Below are 22,327 nucleotides of genomic sequence, written 5' to 3'. Positions count from 1 at the left end.
GCGATTTTCTCCACTTCAGTAGCCCGATTTCGTCGATTGCGTGGAGAGGGCTGTAGAATGTGGCGCCGCCTTTCCTGCTCCATCCATGACAGGCGTGCTGGTCTCTGGAGAGAGAGCACGGTCCATCAGCTCACTCCAATAAAGGCACTGGAAGCAGCTGAAACGCATTGGCGAAGCTCAGCACTGGGCCGCTGGGCACGTCTTACCACTGTTTCTGTAGTGTAGTGGTTATCATGTTCGCCTCGCATGCGAAAGGCCCTCGGTTCGAAACCGGGTGGAAACAGACCGGCTTCTTTTGTCGCATACAAATGGGTTGTACAACTTTTAACTAGCAAATGGAAGAGGGCTGAAGTAAGAGACAAGATGTAAATAGGGTTAACTTAAGTCAGTTCTGCCTGAAAATTAGACTTCTAAGCAACAGGGGTTTATGGCAGGAAAGGGGGTTAACTGATAAGGATTCCAGATGCGAGGGGGCATAATCTTAAACTGACCATTTGGCCAGGGTCTCTTAACTGGCCAAATACCACGACCCCCCCCCCCACCTTACCATAACACCGAATGACGTCTGAAGCAGCAAGGAAGGACTATATAACCTAAAAGTTTGTACCGGCACATCGAACAATACTTCGGTTTTGTTGTTTCTTGTGGGAAACAAGACTTCGGCTTTATTGTTCCTTGTGTCCGTCGTGGCAGTGAACAGGTCCTGGTTACAGGATCTCTAAAAAAGGAAATAAAGACTGAAATCAGATCCGACCCGCCATGCTGCCACGGTGACGGTGCACTGCCCAGTGAAAGTGGCAGCCTGTCCCTGGACTGTGGGTGGAAACTGGAGCACCTGGAGGAAACCCCCACAGACCAGGGAGAGAACATGCAAACTCCACACAGACAGCACCCGCACCCCAGGTCCAGCACTGTGAAGCATGCCCGACGATGCGGAAGGGCTTTTACAAATGAGTGTGTAACTCACACTGGTGCCCAGGATGGCCTGCTACCGGAACGCAACCTAATTTTCTTAATACAGTTTGTTCGAAGCGGTTCGCAGGAGCTGGAGGTGAGGACTGAGCTGGGGTCCAGTGTGCGAGAGTGACTACTGATGTCGTGTGTGTGTGTGTGTGTGTGTGTGTGTGTGTGTCTGGATCATTGTGAGCGCCGTCAGGTTTGTGTATTTGTTTAAACAAGAGGACGTGTCTGTGCGGGTCTGACTCTGTGTGAGGGTGCAGCTCTAACTGTGCGCGCGCGGGCCTGTCTATCTCTCTACACTGCATGAGGGGCTAAATCTGCCTCCGAGAACCCGACTTTTCAGAAGAAAAATCTATGAAAAGGCACGACCTCTTCTCTTGCTCTCGACGTACAACACACTGGGGGATGAAGCTGGTGTCTTCAGCTGTAACCCTAGCTATTTATGCAAACAGCTCTTTTATGAAAAGCAGCTCTAGGCCTAGACAAGAGGAACAGATTAAACAAATCTTGGATTTATGGCTTATTCAAAGCAGACTGAGCGCTGCTATACTGTATGTAGGAGCCAGAGATGAAGAATGAGCTATTTAAGGAAATCAGGAGTGTGAGAGAGGGACTGTGTGTTTTTCCTCCCAAAAGAGAAGGCTTGTGGTTCTTTATGCTTTTCTGCACAGGCTGCCAACGTGAGTACGTGTTGGGTTCTTGGTTTGAATGCTCGAGTTGTCAGGCTTGCGTTTTTTGTTCCTGTTGGAGCCCATAATTGTGAACAAGGCGCTTGAGGACGTCTCTGTGCGGGTGTGCGTTTGTAATGACGTGTGTGTGCCTCTCTGTTTCAGTATAAAAAATGCATTTAAGAAATTCAGCCTTTTCATGTTCCTAATATTCTTTCCTTCTCGACAATAATAACTAAGGTGGCTGCTGGAAGAGGTGTTAATGGGGCCAGCAGGGGGTGCTCACCCTGCGGTCTGTGTGGGTCCTAATGCCCCAGTCTAGTGATGGGGACACTGGACTGTAAACTGGCGCCGTCCTTCGGATGAGACGTAAAACCGAGGTCCTGACTCTCTGTGGTCATTAAAAATCCCAGGGTGTTTCTCGAAAAGAGTAGGGGTTTTACCCCAGTGTCCTGGCCAAATTTCCCATTGACCCTTACCAATCATGGCCTCCTAATAACCCCCATTTATGAATTGGCTTCATTACTCTGCTCTCCTCCCCACTGATAGCTGGTGTGTGGGGAGCGTTCTGGCGCACTATGGCTGCCGTCGCATCATCCAGGTGGATGCTGCACATTGGTGGTGGTGGAGGGGAGTCCCCATGTCCTGCAAAGCGTTTTGAGTGGAGTGTCTAGAAAAGCACTATATAAGTGTAAGCAATTATTATTCATTATAATGTAATAAGTCCATTATTTCTCACCCCTCCATTGCAAGGCATACACAACACAAACACCAGGAACAATTTTCTCAGAAGCCAGTTAACCTCCCAGAAGAAATAAAAGGTGTTAAAAGTAAGTATCTCCTTTAGGTGAGGACACACTGGATCAAACAAAAACAACATTTGAAGTGAATTGCAAATGTATTGAGTTGTGATGCAACTGTAACTTGAACCTAACATGACTGGGGCGTGCATTTTTGAAATTGCATTTTCACAGCTGAAATACAAAATGAAGCTGATCGCAGTCCAAACTCAAGGTATTGTTGTAAAACTAAATATTCAACATGTTTCTACCTGTCCCTTTTCAGCTCACTCAGAAGTCCACAGCTTGCAGCCTGGTGCCTCTCTGTCTCTCCCCCTCCACACTGCTGGTCCAGTGGAGGTGCTGTTTGATCCTGCAGGATCTGTCCAGTCTTGTATAGTCTTACTGATCAGCGCAGGGCTCCCTGGCCCCAGGTACGAACAGTGAGTGTCAGTGCAGAACAGCTCTCTGACACTCCGCTCCCTCACTCCAGCTGATCAGGGCAACTACACAGTGAGGGACCTTAAGGGAAGCAGTATCAGCACTGTGATCGTCACTGTGGGTGGTGAGCAGGTCTACAGTAGGGTCACTAGAGGGCTCCATATTCTTGACAGAGTGTGTTCTTATATCATCCTCTGTCTTGATTGTCTTTCAGCTCACAGAGACACTGTCACCCTGCAGCCTGAAGCCTCTCTGTCTGTCCCTCTGTTCACTGGAGAGCCAGTTGAGGTGCTGTTTGATCCTGCAGGAGGTGGAAACTGGACCTCAGTGTGTTCTGTCCAGAGCAGCACAGCCAGCTGTGTCCCCCAGTACAGTTTTTTTTTTATTTTTGATGATTAGCCATATGTTGATTACAATATTGTACATAATGTATAATTTGAACTCGATATTTTTCAGGAGTGAATGATTGTATATTTTCAGAATAAATTTCGAAACCAAATTATTGTCCCTCGATCTCTGTCTCTCTCTCGCCCTGCTGTCTGTCTGTCCCTGCCTCTCTGTCTCCCCGGCTCTCTGCCTTCAGCTCTGTTCGCCGATGTCCCGCCAGCCCGTCCCTCTCTCAGCCTGTCTCTTGACTTGCAGGAGGAGGAGGAGGTGGAGACAGCTCCTCCGGCAGGAGAGAGGAAGGAGGTCAGTGCTGGTCCCACACTGCCTCCTGTCCTGTCTGTGGTGGAGTTTCGCCGTCTTGTCTGTCCCTGGGTCTCAGTGTCTCTCTCTCGTTCAGCCCTGTCTGTCAGTGTCTCTCTCCTCCTCCTCTCTGTCCTCAGTGTGTCTCTCTCCTCCTCCTCTCTGTCCTGTGGTGTCCAGTCAGTGTGTCTCTCTCCTCCTCCTCTCTGTCCTGTGGTGTCCAGTCAGTATGTCTCTCTCCTCCTCCTCTCTGTCCTGTGGTGTCCAGGCAGTGTGTCTCTCTCCTCCTCCTCTCTGTCCTGTGGTGTCCAGGCAGTGTGTCTCTCTACTCCTCCTCCTCTCTGTCCTGTGGTGTCCAGGGGGTCAGTATTAGTGGGCTACACCCAGGCTCACTCCCTGCGAGTGTGATCTCAGCAGAGTCTCTGTGCTCTTGGGACACTTGACTCACCTGTCTCTTCCTCTCCCTGTGCTGTCCCTCTCCTACCCCCTCTCTCCCTCCTCGGACTCCAGCTGGAGGAGGTCCAATCACCACCTCCTGTGAGATAGAAGAAAAAGAAGGTGGGTAATGCTCTGATCCTCTCTTTACTCCTGTCTAGTGTCCAGTCAGTGTCCAGTCAGTGTGTCTGTATGAACCCCTCTCTCTCTCAGTGCAGTGTTCATGTACTGGAGTGTCCAGTCAGTGTGTCTGTATGAACCCCTCTCTCTCTCAGTGCAGTGTTCATGTCCTGGAGTGTCCAGTCAGTGTGTCTGTATGAACCCCTCTCTCTCTCAGTGCAGTGTTCATGTCCTGGAGTGTCCAGTCAGTGTGTTTGTATGAACCCCTCTCTCTCTCAGTGCAGTGTTCATGTACTGGAGTGTCCAGTCCGACTCTTAACGTGACTCTCCTGTCTCTGCTTCAGAAGCGCCGATGCGTCTTTTTGAAGTCCCTGAGCTGCGTGTCAGTGGAGACAGAAGATCAGGACGAGCCGATGGAGGCGGCGGAGACCGTAGCTCAGGAGAGGAAGAGCGAGGGAGAGGAGGAGCAGGCTGCAGGGAAGGACAAGAAGAGGAAGAGGAGGTGCAGGTGAGCAGACAGGGGGGCGCCGCCCGGTCGTGTCTGTGATTCAAGGAGGAGTCTCCTCTTGCTGTTTGATGTCATGGTGACGTCTGTGTCTGTGTCCCTCACACCTGCAATAACAATATTCTTTCCAGGTTCCTTTCCTGGTTCTGTGCCTGCTAAGATCTGGACTGGACTGGACTGGACTGAATTGGACTGAACCGGAGCTGAGAGACACCAGACGACTGGACTGCAACCTAGGGACACCAGACTGGACTGGACCGGAGCTGAGAGACACCAGACTGGACCGAAGCTGAGGGACCCCAGACTGTGCTGGACCGAAGCTGAGGGACCCCAGACTGGACTGGACAGGAGCTGAGGGACACCATACTGTGCTGGACCGAAGCTGAGGGACCCCAGTCTATGCTGGACCGAAGCTGAGGGACCCCAGACTGTGCTGGACCGAAGCTGAGGGACCCCAGACTGTGCTGTTCTGAAGCTGAGGGACACCAGACTGGACTGGACTGGAGCTGAGGGGCCCCAGACTGGACTAGACTGGAGCTGAGAGGCCCCAGACTGGACTGCACCAAAGCTGAGGGACCTCAGGCTGTGCTGTACCAAAGCTGAGGGACCCCAGACTGTGCTGGACCGAAGCTTAGGGACCCCAGTCTGGACCGAAGCTGAGGGACCCCAGTCTGTGCTGGACCGAAGCTGAGGGACCCCAGACTGGACCGAAGCTGAGGGACCCCAGTCTGTGCTGGACCGAAGCTGAGGGACCCCAGACTGTGCTGGACCGATGCTGAGGGACCCCAGTCTGGACTGAAGCTGAGGGACCCCAGACTGCACTGGACTGAAGCTGATGGGCCCCAGACTGGTCTGGACTGAAGCTGAGGGGCCCCAGACTGGACTGATGACCTTTTGTTAAGCATCAATACATTTTTAAAAAAAAAATCTGTTTAGCTTTTGGTTTTTTCCCTCCCCCCCCCCCTAAGGTTGCTGCTGGGAGAGGTGTGAGTGGGGCCAGCAGGGGGCGCTCTCACCCTGCAGTCTGTGTGGGTCCTGATGCCCCAGTATAGTGACGGGGGACACTGGACTGTAAACAGGCGCCGTCCTTCGGATGAGACGTAAAACCGAGGTCCTGACTCTCTGTGCTCGTTAACAATCCCGGGGTGTTTCTGGAGAAGAGTAGGGGTGTTACCCCAGTGTCCTGGCCTGATTCCCCCCCTGGTCTTGACCCATCATGGCCTCCTTATCACCCCCCTCTCTGAACTGGCTCCATCCCTCTGCTCTCCTCCCCACTGAGAGCTGCTGTGTGCTGAGCGGACTGGAGCATCATCCAGGTAGGGGCTGCACACTGGGGGGGCTGGAGGGGATCCCCCTGACCTGGGAGGAGCTCTGAGTGGAGAGTCCAGACTTATTAATTATTATTATTATTCGTGCTGCACTGGTCTTCAGTCCTGGCAGTGAGAGGGGGACTCTGTGATCAGTACAGATACTCATGACTGTCTAATAATACACGATACAAATGGAAAACAGGGTAGCGCTGTAGTCCCTTCGAAACGTTTTGAACTGCCAGAAGAAGTTTTCACAACCCGGACTCGTGAAGGTACAGGTCTTCTCCCTTTGTCCGGAGTAAGGTGAGAGGTCAACCCCTCGGGGCGCAGTATCCCCGATGCACCCCCCCACCACCACCCAAAACGATACACACTTCTGTGACGATTGGGAGACCCCGGATCGACCAGCCCCTGCGGTGGAGGAAACGACCCGCTGGAGAGAACACGCAGACCCCACACAGAAGGGTCACCTCGGCATTTATTTCAACAGCAAAACAACACCAGAGAGAAACAGTCTCCGAAAGATAAGCGCACACCGGGAAAAACACGACGGGGTCATTACAAATGGGAATAGGAGTTCTTTTTTTCTTTTCCGGACGTCAGTTGTATCGTGTCCTGGTGATTTCTCCCGTTTCGAACGGAGTTTAATGTCGCGTTTCTACTTTATTAGAGAGAGGCACTGAACTTTGGGGAATGTGACATCCACCCAGTATTACTAGTAGGTTGATAAATATAAATGTTCTTTTTCCCCCCGTATGATACCTCGCGAAATATAACGATGGCCAACTCCTTAAGTCAAAATTTAAACCCTTCTCACGCTACAAGACAGTCCGTCAACATCGCCGCGGCCCGAAGCGCGACCTTCGGTATGACGTTGGCGGAAAAGGGGGTAGGGTAAGTACGTCACAGCCGGGGGGAAGCCCCTATCACGTGAGAGGGGTGCGGCGGGCGACGAGCCCCCGGGGGCGAAGAGAAGTTGATTTGCGTGGGGTGTGGAAACACTACACGACCGGGCAAGCGAGCCGTTTTTTTTTGTTTTGTTTTTTCCAGAACATCAGAACAACCGCAGAGATGACCATCGATCCACCTCCAGACGTTTCCTTTATTGTCCTCTTTGGCCTCCAAAATAAAAAAAAAAACTGGGATCCATCGCCAAATTAAAACGTCAACCACTTTTCGGGCTTTCGTGCTGTCCATGATGAAACCGTCATGGTTGTGTAAGCATACGTTACGTCACAGACCGGCGGCGCTCGGACGTGAGGAGTGTCGTTACGTTTTTGAAATGGCACGTCAGACAAGATCTCTGACAAGATCTCCGAAAAACCCAAACCTGTAAGATTCAATTTCAATTCAGTTTTTTTATATAGCGCCTTTCACAACAAGAATGCCCCAAGGCCCCGAACAAAGGAGTTGTTCCACACCCCCACCACCCTCTGTGTACAGTAGAGCCCCCTGTACTGACTGGAGGAGCTCACCCAGCTGTGTCTGGAGAGAAGCCGGGGTATCGGCTTCAACCACAGGGCTGGGCGGCTTGTTCCCCACCCCCACCCCCTTCTGTGTACAGAAGAGCCTCCTGTCCTGACTCCAGTAGGAAATGTCACCTGGAGGCAACACACCGGCTTCTTTTAACAGATCACCTCGGGAATCGGGAACAATGGAGCTGTGTGCGGCCGTCTGTAAGGAGGGGTTCAGCGCGGGGAGGCTCCGGGCTCGGGTCTGGACCCGGGGGGGGGGGACTGTCTGTGTGAAGTCTGCATGTTCTCCCTGTGTTCTCCGGGTCCAAAGACAGGCTTTTGGGCTAATTGGCTTCTGGGAAAACTGGCCCTGGTGTGTGTGTGTGTCCTGTGATGGAGTGCTGTCCTGTCCAGGGTGTGTGAGTGAGTGTGTGTTTGTCATGTGATGGACTGGTTCCTGTCCAGGGTGTGTGAGTGTGTGTGTCTGAGTGTCCTGTGAGGGACTGGTGTCCTATCCAGGTTGTGTGTGTGTGTCCTGTGAGGGACTGGTGTCCTGTTCAGGGTGTGTGAGTGTGTGTGTGTGTGTCCTGTGAGTGACTGGTGTCCTGTCCAGGGTGTGTGAGTGAGTGTGTGTGTGTCCTGTGATGGACTGGTGTCCTGTCCAGGGTGTGTGAGTGTGTGTGTCTGTGTGTCCTGTGATGGACAGATGGTACCAAGCCTGGACACCCATGAGACACTGGCTTCCTCAGAAGACTCTCACGGAGGGCACACTGTCCCTAACCCGGGTCCAGAAGAAACTACAGTGATCTATAATTCCTGCGTCTCGGAAGGGTTTATGACGTCTATGTCCGGCGCCCGCGACCGTGGACCGGCGGTTTGGCGTCGCCCTACGCAGCTCGAGCTTCGGTGCGAAGCAGGGCGGGAGGGAGTCGATGTGGCCTTGGCGCCATCTTTGCTGGTGAGTCAATTGTGACCGTTGCGGTACAATAAACCATCAATAAACCTTTTCCCACCCCGTCCAGTATTTCTGTCGCGGCCCACGTCCCTTACAATCGAAAAAATATAAAAAACAGTAGCCCTTCGCAACATTACACGCCATTTTTTTATTTTAAACGTCCGCTAGATACGCAGGTGGCTCGATACCTGTCTTATCCTCGCCGGAGTCTTTATACCGGCAAGTGAATTTTATTTGGGGTCCCTAAGAATTGTGACAGAAATGTCAGTGAACCACAATAAAAAACGAAACTTTTTTTTTAAAGGCGGTGAATGGATTTTCTGAGTAACCGTGTAGCGACTAACGTAAGGAAAAAAAAGTTGTCTTTCCCTACGAAGACGTTTTTGTACAGGACTTTCTTTAAATATCAGTTGTGCATAGCGTTTTACAAAAAGTTGATGATGATCTTGGAGATAATTGCAAAGGAAAATTGAGATAACTACCAAAACATTACGTGTGAAACGACAGGACAGAACTTTGAACCCACAAAGAAACAAAGGTATGAAATATTGCCTCGTTATGGGGGGTTGATAATTGTAGTAAGTGTTACTAATTTTCATAAAGAAATGTATATTATGTGACTCACACGTGAGATTTAGTGTATATACGTTTCATATTGTGCATATATACGGGGTTAAAAAGTGGAATGAGTATGATTATAAACTCGTGTGTCCTATAATCAGATAATTTTTGAACAAGCTTTGATTAGACAGGTGAAAAACAACATCAGATCCTTTTTTTAAATATATTCTCACGTCTGAATATCAGCTTCTCCCCTCTGGCCAACATTTCAGGGCTCCCAGGTGTAGATCCCAAATTGAAACAAATATTAATTTGTTACCCAGTTAAACAGTTAATAGAAGTGAGTGACCAGGGTAAATAAAGGTGGGTCAGTGTAAACTGTTTATTCTGGACCAGACTTCGTCATGTGTGATATGTCATGACTTCTTATATTAAGTTTTATCTTTATATTTAGTTCTACATGTGTAATAGATGCGATGTGTGTCCATAAAAAGGTTTCTCCAGGGGAAAATCAAGTTGGTTTTAAAACCGTGTTTCCTTTTTAGGGTACGTTTGCATTCCAAGTGTGGGGTTTTTGCCTTTTTATCATATTTTGGATGTGAATCCGTGGTATTTTTGCTGAGACAAGTTGCCTTTCTTATACGCGGAGGGATCTGCTCGTGAGATGTCCGCTTGGTCCATTTCTGAGCTCAGTATAAGGTGTAGAAAGCATGACTGTCATCATAACCCGCCTCTCACCCAGGTGTGGAATAATGTTGTGACTATTGCTTCAGCAATAACATGCTGATTGCATGTTTCTAGATGGGTATAACAGAGTTCTTATTGCTTTGACATCTGAGCTCTGTGGAAAACGATCTCAATACAATTCTGAAAAACGCGACTCTCCGAACGCCAGCCGAACAAGTCTCCACAGCCGAAGCGCTGTGTCTCTTTTCAGCTGGCGATAAACCTTTCCTGGATCCTTTGCGGACTTGTAAAACTGTTCATGAACAGAATAAAAAAACGCTCACGCTAATACATAAGCACCCGTGTCTCGCCAAAGCTGACAAATAAACAGACGGACAAGCCGCACTGCACGTGTGAACAGGGGAATGAGCGAGCGAGCGGGGATAGGGCGCCTCCTGCGCTTAAAAGCTTACAGCACCTGGTATTCCCAGGCGGTCTCCCATCCAAGTACTAACCAGGCCCATCCCTGTTTAGCTTCCGAGATCAGACGAGATTAGGCGTGCTCAAGGGGGTGTGGCCGTAAGCGAGAGCAAGGCTCGCTGGCACCCTTCTTATTGAGAGGACAGCTCCGTCACCTCTTTTACGACGCTGCTTTTTTTCCCTTGCGTTTTTCTCTTCTTCCCACGTTCTCTCTCTTCACTGCCTTCGTCCCCGCTCTATTTCACTTCAGCCTTTCACTCTTGCTTCCTTCCAATGAGGACGGAGCTGCGGGAGAAAGGGCGCTATAGAGGATCGCTGTGGAGAGCTGCTGCTGTGCTTTGACATCTGAGCTCTGTGGAAAACGATCTCAATACAATTCTGAAAAACGCGACTCACCGAACGCCAGCCGAACAAGTCTCCACAGCCGAAGCGCTGTGTCTTTTTTCAGCTGGCGATAAACCTTTCCTCGATCCTTTGCGGACTTGTAAAACTGTTCATGATCAGAATAAAAAACGCTCACGCTAATACACAAGCACCCGTGTCTCGCCAAAGCTGACAAATAAACAGACGGACAAGCCGCACTGCATGTGTGAACAGGGGAATGAGCGAGCGAGCGGGGATAGGGCGCCTCCTGCGCTTAAAAGCTTACAGCACCTGGTATTCCCAGGCGGTCTCCCATCCAAGTAATAACCAGGCCCATCCCTGTTTAGTTTCCGAGATCAGACGAGATCAGGCGTGCTCAAGGGGGTGTGGCCGTAAGCAAGAGCAAGGCTCGCTGGCACCCTTCTTATTGAGAGGACAGCTCCGTCACCTCTTTTACGACGCTGCTTTTTTTCCCTTGCGTTTTTCTCTTCTTCCCACGTTCTCTCTCTTCACTGCCTTCGTCCCCACTCTATTTCACTTCAGCCTTTCACTCTTGCTTCCTTCCAATGAGGACGGAGCTGCGGGAGAAAGGGCGCTATAGAGGATCGCTGTGGAGAGCTGCTGCTGTGTTTTGACATCTGAGCTCTGTGGAAAACGATCTCAATACAATTCTGAAAAACGCGACTCTCCGAACGCCAGCCGAACAAGTCTCCACAGCCGAAGCGCTGTGTCTCTTTTCAGCTGGCGATAAACCTTTCCTCGATCCTTTGCGGACTTGTAAAACTGTTCATGATCAGAATAAAAAACGCTCACGCTAATACACAAGCACCCGTGCCTCGCCAAAGCTGACAAATAAACAGACGGACAAGCCGCACTGCACGTGTGAACAGGGGAATGAGCGAGCGAGTGGGGATAGGTCGCCTCCTGCGCTTAAAACTTACAGCACCTGGTATTCCCAGGCGGTCTCCCATCCAAGTACTAACCAGGCCCATCCCTGTTTAGCTTCCGAGATCAGACGAGATCAGGCGTGCTCAAGGGGGTGTGGCCGCAAGCGAGAGCAAGGCTCGCTGGCACCCTTCTTATTGAGAGGACAGCTCCGTCACCTCTTTTACGACGCTACTTTTTTTCCCTTGCGTTTTTCTCTTCTTCCCACGTTCTCTCTCTTCACTGCCTTCGTCCCCGCTCTATTTCACTTCAGCCTTTCACTCTTGCTTCCTTCCAATGAGGACGGAGCTGCGGGAGAAAGGCCGCTATAGAGGATCGCTGTGGAGAGCTGCTGCTGTGCTTTGACATCTGAGCTCTGTGGAAAACGATCTCAATACAATTCTGTAAAACGCGACTCCCCGAACGCCAGCCGAACAAGTCTTGAAGTGGAAATCTAATAAGTAAATTGATTCTTAAAATGTAGAGAGCTTTGCAAATAAATATATTGGGGCGTTTAGATAATATATTTCAAGGATGTAATTGCTGTGCTACAGTACGTGCAGAATTTTAGAAAACAGTGCGTCAACAAAGTACACTGTTTAGGTTACTTTAGAAGACAATTTTCCAAAACAATATATGCTGTCTGGGTCGTTAGAATTAGCTGAAAGTAACTGAAAAGCTTTGAATAACATATCTAGTGCTTCTTCTTTCGCTTTTTGATGTAATCTGTTTTCTCTTAGGGAAAGTGGAAGTTTTAGAAGGGACAAAGCGCTGAGCTTTTTTCCAGCGCAACGTCTTATGAAAACCCTGTACTGCCTGTAACAAATTGAGTCTCTGGTTGCTCCCAATATTGAAATAAAGACCTTACTCAGGTGAGAACTCTCTCTTGTGGCTTCCTTGATAGTTATATTTCCATGACACCGGTTTTAATGTCTGTAGATTGTATCTTATTTTTATTTTTTGTTTTGTTTCATGTTCATATTATGTGTTTTCACCCAGTTGACTCCAGTTAATAACAGTTCATCCAGTTAATAGCCACTTTTGATGCGCGAAAAACGGGTGATCTTTCTATCTCGTGATCAGCTTAGTATCTTTCTGTAATTTTTTTTCTGCTTAATTAAACGTTTAAAATACATGAATTTCATAAAGACAACACACGTTTCGAACAGAAAAAAATCATATTCTGTTCTCTTCCTGGTATGTATAACAGATCAGCAGGTCTTATTTTCCCAATTGCTTTTTTCCACTGTATTTATCATAATGGCTAGCCAATGTCTTCTCTTAGCTAGGTAATGTTACTTGTGGATGTGCTTCTGCGTTGCGCAGAGGCACATGTATCCATAGAAAGTATATTATACTACTATTTGAGCTACAGTACATAAAAATAATTATATCGTTATTAATTTCTTTAGGTACGTGATTCCATATTATATTCCCTATTAATCAAATTCTAAAAGTATGCTTTTGTTTACTCCGATAACGAGCACATTCACAGAAAATGTTAATATCTTATGACTTTTCACAAAGTATATAAAGTTAAGATGGTCAGAAGGAGCATGTAAAAACGTTTCCGAAATGTGGTAAAATCTTACTACATGTAAGACTTTGATGCTTAAAATGTTTAGGAAGAAAGTGGAATACTGGTGTGTATTTTTTCTTTAAACTACCAATACCAGCCATATACAGTTTACACTACATGTTTATGTTCCTAAATTAATATAGTTTATGGTGGTGTATCATGGTTGTAGAGGTTTGATGGGTTTACTGAGACAATTATTAATTGTAGCAGTAATCACGAGGTTGTTCGTTGTGGCTTTTAGAAAATCAATCGTCAGAACAACTAACAACGCACACACACGGGTTCAATACACGAGATACATTTATTCATATAAATTGTGCACCAAACATATACTAGTCTGCCTGGATACGAGCGGCAGACCTTACTGTGAGGGTTATCAATATACAAGGTATATAATCTCGAAGAGATGCCAACACAAAGAGATACACAACAGAGAATATATGTCAATATATATCATTCGGTTACCAAATCGCTAATCAGTGTTATTACCCACTGTTACTCTAAACTCGGAAGTAAATACATTACTCATGAATTAAATTGATAACAACATGTGTTGAGGTACAATTGAATTCTCGAGACACAATGTAGAACATGGGGTTTACTTATCCACTGTGTATGGATTTGGAATCTCCCGGCATGAACACCAAACCAGCTGACAGGCTCTGTTGCAGCCTCTGTTCCAGCGGTTGTCCAATGGGCGTTGTCCCGGCGTCCTCTGGCTACCGGCCAACCAGTTGAGGTACAGCTCGGAGTAGGACGGGCGGGGGAATCTGACTGCGGCGCGCAAGGCAGTCGTTGCTCCGAGGAGATCTACCAGCAGTCCATCTGGCTAGTAGAAAGTCTCTATGCACAGAGTGTGACCGCGAGTCCTCACAAGTCACTCTTTTGCCTGGGAAGAAGCTGGTTCGTTCCTGGTCCAGCGCTGCTTCTGAATAAGCTATTCAGGTTGTCGATGAGGGTCCAACTGTAGGCTGCCGTTGATCAAGCGGATCATTCACGTTGGTAGAATTCTGAGTACGTATGGGATCCTCGGCCTCGCGCTTAGAACAAAGTCCAAGTCCCTTTGCAGACAACAGCAGTTGTCACGTGATTGTCTCTGAGGATGCGCGAAAATGGCCAAGGAGAGCCCCGATCTGAGCTTGCGCTCCCTTTTTGACCAAGACATAGATGTGTGCTGATTGGTTGAGAGTTTGGCGGGCATTAGAGACCCAGGTGGTATTACCACGCCCTGCCAGTCCCTGATTGGTTGGTCAAGGTGAGATATGAGTCACTTACTCTTGACACTTAGGAATGCAGTCCAGATGTCCATTCGGCACTCCCTAGACAGATAGGCACCAATGGATGACCATTGATCATGATAGCCAGGCTAAGCTAAGTGCATCCCCATCTGGGAGCTGTCCATTATCAAAAGAAAACATCTTAAATCAACCTGCATGAATACTTTCTCTGTGGCTGCACCACAAAGATGGAGGGTGAGATGGGGCCTCATTTAGGACAGAATACCACCGCCTAATTCTGTCTTATTAACAAGCATTGCCGCTACAACGGCATCTCTCCTGTCAAACTTCCTCCTGACGTGTTTGACAGGATCTGGGCCGTGGTGAACAGTGGGAAAGACACCCTGTGGAGAGTGAGGAACATGGGGCTGTTCAAAGGCATCGAGGTCCCAGTCAAGGCAGCAGGTAGCCTGGCCCTGTTCATCACCCGAGAGAACTATTACCTCAGAGATCTGTGGAGAGAAGGGAGGGAGGAAGCAGAAAATCTGTGGGAAATTGAGAGCATAGGTCAATATCTCAAGAAACTGTGAAAACATTATCATGTTTAAGTAAAGAATGTGATTTGCACCAGAAAAAAATAAATTGTTGCTATATAACTGGTACCGTGTCAATATGTAATGAGATGTGATTATATATACTGTTTTAAGTATGTATATTAATGTAAAGCTTTCTAATTTGTGATGTCCTGTATTTTTTTGTGAAAAGAAAATAAAGTTCTTAAAAAATCGATTCACCCAGGGCGAGGCTCGGCCATTGCACTCCGGCTGTGCTGACCCCTGCGAATTCCCCAAATGTGGGAATCTCGACTGCATAATTTCTGGTAGTGGGGGACTGCGTTCGCGCTCTCTCCTGATGTGCTTGGTCCAATATCAGATACGGGAGAGTTAGGACACCACGAGCTGCGATAGGATCCCAGTTCGAAAGGAGTCGATGCCACTGCTGGTTCCCGGTTTCTTTTAGTTAGAGGTCCGGAGAAGCATTTCAAGCTGGTTACACTACTCCTTCCGGACATTCATTCCCTTTTCAAAGTCAGTCGTTTTGCTGTTGTCTGCATTATTTAGGCTGATTATCGAGGTTAGCCTTTATTTGGTCATGGGGGCCTCGGTACTGTATGCTAATTCTCAAGACAGTTTCACCGGTTTTCTGATTGCTAGGTTCTGTACCAGTGCAGACATGTCAAACAGTGAATGGCTGTACCTCTATTGTATCCGTGCTCAATGAATGAAATCAGTAATAAATGAATATATGTATAGTTATACGAAAAACAAGTGGTTTATCGACTCATCTTCTTTTGCAGATTTAGAGGCAGCTTCGATATTCGGGGGAGGCGTAAAACATGGTGCTGATCTTTGGAAAGCAGGAGGCAAAACTGACACGTTCTCATACAAGGAGCTGAAACCAGGCCACCTGGGTGAAGATCAGGTATCGTAACCGCTAGACCATATGGGAGCATACAGCCATGTTGTGCGTGCGTCATGTAAGCAAACTTTAATTGCTGCCTTCATGACCTGCTTGATGGAGAAAACACACAAGAGAGTTGGCACTCAGAGTGTCGAAGGGTTGATGTATACTAGGGCTCAGTTGAAATGCAGCGTCAGGACTTTTCCGACTAGTGTCACACAAAGAGAGTACATCCTTTCCTACTGGCTGTGTATGTCTCGGTAACTCGCTGTGATCGTATAGTGCTCAGAATTTGTGTTGTGGCCGCAACAACCCCGGTTCGAAGCCGCATACTGGCAGAATAGGAGGAGTACTGCCTGACTGGATCGTTAATGAACGACAGAGGCCACTCCGACCTCTTCTTGGTTTTCTTCAATGACTTACTAAGGATCTTCTTCACATTCGCCCATGCAGGGGAAGCCAGTTACACCAAAGCAAACGCAGGAAAGTGCATTTCAAGCAGAGACCAGGAGGGACTTGTTTACACCGAGAGTGGTCGGAGAATGGAACAATGCGCCCAGCCCTGTTGCTGGAGCCGATTCTTGATGAGATCTTGGGCTCACTAAGAGGCCCCCGCTGGATGCTAATCTTTCTGTTGTTCTTGCAGGTCCTGCGCTGCTTTTGAGCCGACAGAGCTCGTCCTGGTCTGTCGGCATAGCCCAATTGCAAATCATCGGCTCCATGTACAGAAGGAACGTGCGTTTGGTACAAGAGTGCACGAAGGCACCGGAAATACATTGGGAACAAATGACCGGTCGTTCAAGACCTCTGTGAAGTACAGGAGCGTGCAAAACGAGGCTGCTTCCACCCGGTCTCGAACCGGGGACCTTTCGCGTGGTAGGCGAACGTGATAGCCGCTACACTACGGAAACCCGCAGGGACCGCTGCTGGTGTCTTGCTTGCGTTTCGGGCTGAGAAAGGGACGCGTCACTTTAGGCAGGGTGCGCTGGAGAGAGGAACAAAGGGCGCGATGAAACAAAATACCAAAACCCGGGATCAAACCAGGGACCTTTAGATCTTCAGTCTAACGCTCTCCCAACTGAGCTATTTTGGCGGTGCGCAGAGCCCACAGCCACCTGCTCCAGCCTTCCTGTGTTGCGGCATGAGCGCACCAAGAGTAGCGGGAGAGTGTTGCAGGAACGTCACTCTGAAGGAAAGCCACCCAGGTGCGCCCTCTGAGCTCTGTCCAGCGCATCTTCCTCGCATGGACTCCTGCCTGCGACGGGCAGGAAACAATTAGCAAGAACAGAACGACACCCCATGGGTGTCTCATGACCACACCTTAGGTTGTGACACGTGCAGGTGTGAGGGGTTGCCGGGCTACTTTGGAGCAGAGCTTGGGCGGAGGGGGGGCGGGAAAGCAGACAAAGAGGTGACACCTCAAGGTCTGCACGATCACAGCTCTCCGCCTCCCCAGGCTTCCGCTTGATAAGCTACTGGACACACCCGCCCCTCCTCACACAGACCGTGGAAAAGCCCCCGAGTGGGAGGGCTCTCTCTTCCTCCCAGGAGCTCTTGGACACGACGCACAGACAGGGCGCAGCGAACTGCCGCCTGCAAACACGGCTCCAGGCAGGACTCCACTCCGCAGGAGCCGCAGAGCAGAGGAGATGGGGGCAGCTTAGCTCCTGTGCAGAGACCTGAGCTGTTGTTGTTGCGGACGCTGTCTTTTCTGCACTCGGGGTAGGAGTGAATGTTGAGTTGCCCTTAGAAATGAAGCAGAGCACTTCAACGGCACGGGTGTGTGTGTGTGGGTGCGCCCTGGTGATTCTGGGAGACAGATCGAACCTGGGCTAAAAGAGAGGGGGCTTAGCCCTCTTCCATTTGCTAGTTCAAAGTTCTACAACCCATTTGTATCTGCTAGGTGGCGCAGTCGTCTTGCACAAAGAACGCTTTGAAAAGCGTCAAAGGCAAGTCATTCCGAGTTGGTCGCGAAATGCTGAAATGATCTCTCGGCTCCTCGGTTGTCATCCCTGACATCCCAACCCCGCCACTCACTGTGTAAAGCAGTGTCGTATGGCCCTGACATCACACCCCCACCACTCTCTACGGAAAGCACTGTCGTATAGCCCTGACACCCACCCCTCCACTCATTGAATAAAGCAGTGTCATCAAGCCCCGACATCCCACCCCCGCCACTCTCTACGTAAAGAAGTGTCGTATGGCCCTGATATCCCACCCCCACCACTAACTGCGTAAAGTAGTATCTTCAGGCCCTGACATCCCAATCCCGCAACTCTCTGCGTAAAGAAGTGTCGTATGGACCTGACACCCACCCGTCCACTCTCTGTGTAAAACAGTGTCATATGGCCCTGACATCACACCCCCACCACTCTCTGCGTAAAGCAGTATCGTCAGGCCCTGACATCCCACCCCTGCCACTCCCTGCGTAAAGCACTGTCGTATAGCCCTGAAACCCACCCCTCCACTCTCTGTGTAAAACAGTGTCATATGGCCCTGACATCCCAACCCCGCCACTCACTGTGTAAAGCAGTGTCGAATGGCCCTGACATCACACCCCTGACACTATCTGCGTAAAGCAATATCGTCAGGCCCTAACATCCCACCCCCGCCACTCTCTACGTAAAGAAGTGTCGTATGGCCCTGACACCCACCCCTCCGCACTCTGCATAAAGCAGTCTCATCTGGCCCTGAAAATCCACCCCCACCACTTTCTGAATAAAGCACTGTCGTATGGCCCTGTCACTCTCTGCGTAAATAAGTGTCGTATGGCCCTGACACCCACCCTTCCACTCTCTGCAGGAAGCAGTGTCTTCATGCCCTGACATACCAACCCCGCCACTATATGCGTAAAGCAGTATCGTCAGGCCCTGACATCCCACCCCTGCCACTCTCTGCGAAAAGAAGTGTCGTATTGCCCTGATACCCACCCCTCCACACTCTGTGCTAAGCAGTCTGGTCAGGCCCTGACATCCAACCCCCGCCACTCTCTGCGTAAAGCAGTGTGGTCAGGCCCTGACATCCCACCCACGCCACTCTCTGCCTAAAGCACTGTCATATGGCCCTGACACCCACCCCTCCACTCTCTGCATTAAGCAGTCTGGTCAGGCCCTGACATCCCACACCCTCCACTATCTGCGTAAAGCAGTATGGTCAGGCCCTGACATCCCACCCACGCCACTCTCTGCCTAAAGCACTGTCATATGGCCCTGACACCCACCCCTCCACTCTCTGCATAAAGCAGTGTTGTTAAGCCCTGACATCCCACACCCTCCACTATCTGCGTTAAGCACTTTCGTATGGCCCTGACATCCCACCCCCGTCACTCTCTGCGTAAAGCAGTATGGTCAGGCCCTGACATCCCAGCCTCGTCGCTCACTGCGTTAAGCACTGTCGTATGGCCCTGACACCCACCCCTCCACTCTCTGCAGGAAGCAGTGTCTTCATGCCCTGACACCCACCCCCGCCACTCTCCACGTAAAGAAGTGTCGTATGGCCCTGACACCCACCCCTCCGCACTCTGCATAAAGCAGTCTCATCTGGCCCTGAAAATCCACCCCCACCACTTTCTGAATAAAGCACTGTCGTATGGCCCTGTCACTCTCTGCGTAAATAAGTGTCGTATGGCCCTGACACCCACCCTTCCACTCTCTGCAGGAAGCAGTGTCTTCATGCCCTGACATACCAACCCCGCCACTATATGCGTAAAGCAGTATCGTCAGGCCCTGACATCCCACCCCTGCCACTCTCTGCGAAAAGAAGTGTCGTATTGCCCTGATACCCACCCCTCCACACTCTGTGCTAAGCAGTCTGGTCAGGCCCTGACATCCAACCCCCGCCACTCTCTGCGTAAAGCAGTGTGGTCAGGCCCTGACATCCCACCCACGCCACTCTCTGCCTAAAGCACTGTCATATGGCCCTGACACCCACCCCTCCACTCTCTGCATTAAGCAGTCTGGTCAGGCCCTGACATCCCACACCCTCCACTATCTGCGTAAAGCAGTATGGTCAGGCCCTGACATCCCACCCACGCCACTCTCTGCCTAAAGCACTGTCATATGGCCCTGACACCCACCCCTCCACTCTCTGCATAAAGCAGTGTTGTTAAGCCCTGACATCCCACACCCTCCACTATCTGCGTTAAGCACTTTCGTATGGCCCTGACATCCCACCCCCGTCACTCTCTGCGTAAAGCAGTATGGTCAGGCCCTGACATCCCAGCCTCGTCGCTCACTGCGTTAAGCACTGTCGTATGGCCCTGACACCCACCCCTCCACTCTCTGCAGGAAGCAGTGTCTTCATGCCCTGACACCCACCCCCGCCACTCTCCACGTAAAGAAGTGTCGTATAGCCCTGACACCCACCCCTCCACTCTCTGCATAAAGCAGTGTTGTTAAGCCTTGACATCCCACACCCTCCACTATCTGCGTTAAGCACTTTCGTATGGCCCTGACATCCCACCCCCGTCACTCTCTGCGTAAAGCAGTATGGTCAGGCCCTGAAATCCCAGCCTCGCCGCTCACTGCATTAAGCACTGTCGTATGGACCTGACACCCACCCCCTCCACTTTCTGCGTAAAGAAGTGTCATATGGCCCTGATACCAACCCCTCCACTTTCTGCATTAAGCAGTGCTGTCAGGCTCTGACATCCCAACCCTGCCACTCTCTGCGTAAAGAATTGTCGTATGGCCCTGACACCCACCCCTCCACTCTCTGCATAAAGCAGTGTCCTCAAGCCCTGACATCCCACCCCCGCCACTATCTGTGTAAAGCAGTATCGTCAGGCCCTGACATCCCACCCCTGCCACTCTCTGCGAAAAGAAGTGTCGTATGGCCCTGATACCCACCCCTCCATTCTCTGCATAAACCAGTGTCTTCATGCCCTGACATCCCACCCCCGCCACTCTCCGCGTAAAGCAGTATCGTCAGGCCCTGACTTCCCACCCCCGCCACTCTCTGCGTTAACCCCTGTCGTATAGCCCTGACACCCACCCCTGCACACTCTGCATAAAGCAGTGTTGTCAAACCCTGACATCCGACACCCTCCACTATCTGCATAATGCACTGTCGTATGGCCCTGACACCCACCCCTCCACTCTTTGCATTAAGCAGTCTCGTCAGGCCCTGACATCCCACCCCTGCCACTCTCTGCGTAAAGCAGTATGGTCAGGCCCTGACATCCCACCCACGCTACTCTCTGCCTAAAGCACTGTCACATGGCCCTGACACTCACCCCTCCACTCTCTGCGTTAACACTGTCGTATGGCCCTGACATCCCAGCCTCGCCGCTCACTGCGTTAAGCACTGTCGTATGGCCCTGACACCCACCCCTCCACTCTCTGCGAAAAGCAGTGTCGTCAAGCCCTGACATCCCACCCCCGCCACTATCTGCATAAAGCAGTATCGTCAGGCCCTGACACTCACCCCTCCACTCTCTGCATTAAGCAGTGCTCTCAGGCTCTGACATCCCAACCCCGCCACTCTCTGCGTAAGGAATTGTCGTATGGCCCTGACACCCACCCCTCCACTCTCTGCATAAAGCAGTGTCGTAAAGCCCTGACATCCCACCCCCGCCACTATCTGCGTAAAGCAGTATCGTCAGGCCCTGACATCCCACCCCTGCCACTCTCTGCGAAAAGAAGTGTCGTATGGCCCTGATACCCACCCCTCCACACTCTGCGTTAAGCAGTGCTGTCAGGCTCTGACATCCCAACCCCGCCACTCTCTGCCTAAAGAATTGTCGTATGGCCCTGACACCCACCCCTCCATTTTCTACAAAAAGCATTGTCTTCATGCCCTGACATCCCACCCCAGCCACTCTCTGCATAAAGAAGTGTCGCATGGCCCTGACACCCACCCCTCAACTCTCTGCATAATGCAGTCTCGTGAGGCCCTGACATCCCAACCCTGCCACTCTCTGCGTAAAGTTGTATGGTCAGGCTATGACATCCCACCCACGCCACTCTCTGCCTAAAGCACTGTCATATGGCCCTGACACTCACCCCCCCACTCTCTGCGTTAAGCAGTGTTGTCAGGCCCTGACACCCACCCCTCCACTCTCTGCATGAAGCAGTGTATTTATGCCCTGACATCCCACCCCTCCACTCTCTGCATACACCAGTGTCTTCATGCACTGACATCCCACCCCCGCCAATCTCTGCGTAAAGCAGTATCGTCAGGCCCTGACATCCCACCCCCGACACTCTCTGCGTAAAGCACTGTCATATGGCCCTGACACTCACCCCTCCACTCTCTGCGTTAAGCATGGTCGTATGGCCCTGACATCCCAGCCACGCCGCTCACTGCATTAAGCACTGTCGTATGGCCCTGACACCCACCCCTCCACTCTCTGCATAAAGCAGTATCGTCAGGCCCTGACATCCCAACCCTGCCACTCTCTGTGTAAAGCAGTATCGTCAGGCCCTGACATCCCACCCCCTCCACTCTCTGCGTTAACCCCTGTCGTATGGCCCTGACACCCACCCTTCCACTCTGCATAAAGAAGTCTCTTCATGCCCTGACATCCCACCCCCGCCACTCTCTGCGTAAAGCAGTATCGTCATTCCCTGACATCCCACACTCGCCACTGTCTGCGTAAAGAAATGTCATATGGCCCTAACATCTAACCCCCGCCACTCTCTACGATAAGCAGTATCGTCAGGCCCTGACATCCCAACCCTGCCACTCTCTGTGTAAAGCAGTATCCTCAGGCCCTGACATCCCACCCCCTCCACTCTCTGCGTTAACCCCTGTCGTATGGCC

At 50.5% G+C, this 22,327-nt stretch overlaps 6 non-coding genes and 1 pseudogene across 6 annotated transcripts; 2 read left to right on the top strand and 5 right to left on the bottom strand.

Annotated features, from left to right (window-relative positions):
* The first annotated feature begins 210 nt into the window (after window positions 1-210).
* On the top strand, window positions 211-283 carry trnaa-cgc (transfer RNA alanine (anticodon CGC)). The gene has a single exon. It is a non-coding gene; the product is annotated as a tRNA-Ala (tRNA).
* Window positions 284-10,007: 9,724 nt separating this feature from the next.
* On the bottom strand, window positions 10,008-10,126 carry LOC138217362 (5S ribosomal RNA). The gene has a single exon (XR_011181074.1). It is a non-coding gene; the product is annotated as a 5S ribosomal RNA (ribosomal RNA).
* A 537-nt stretch (window positions 10,127-10,663) lies between these two features.
* Window positions 10,664-10,782, bottom strand: LOC138218239 (5S ribosomal RNA; annotated as a pseudogene).
* Window positions 10,783-11,318: 536 nt separating this feature from the next.
* Window positions 11,319-11,437, bottom strand: LOC138216787 (5S ribosomal RNA). Its single transcript, XR_011180499.1, has one exon. It is a non-coding gene; the product is annotated as a 5S ribosomal RNA (ribosomal RNA).
* Window positions 11,438-14,851: 3,414 nt separating this feature from the next.
* Window positions 14,852-15,016, top strand: LOC138243620 (U1 spliceosomal RNA). The gene has a single exon (XR_011192275.1). It is a non-coding gene; the product is annotated as a U1 spliceosomal RNA (small nuclear RNA).
* A 1,387-nt stretch (window positions 15,017-16,403) lies between these two features.
* Window positions 16,404-16,476, bottom strand: trnag-acc (transfer RNA glycine (anticodon ACC)). Its single transcript has one exon. It is a non-coding gene; the product is annotated as a tRNA-Gly (tRNA).
* Window positions 16,477-16,585: 109 nt separating this feature from the next.
* trnaf-gaa (transfer RNA phenylalanine (anticodon GAA)) lies at window positions 16,586-16,658 on the bottom strand. The gene has a single exon. It is a non-coding gene; the product is annotated as a tRNA-Phe (tRNA).
* Window positions 16,659-22,327: the final 5,669 nt, after the last annotated feature.

This window comes from Lepisosteus oculatus, chromosome 14 (genome assembly GCF_040954835.1).
Source record: "Lepisosteus oculatus isolate fLepOcu1 chromosome 14, fLepOcu1.hap2, whole genome shotgun sequence".
NCBI classification, from domain to species: domain Eukaryota; kingdom Metazoa; phylum Chordata; class Actinopteri; order Semionotiformes; family Lepisosteidae; genus Lepisosteus; species Lepisosteus oculatus.
This window is presented reverse-complemented; position numbering and strand designations above follow the sequence as displayed.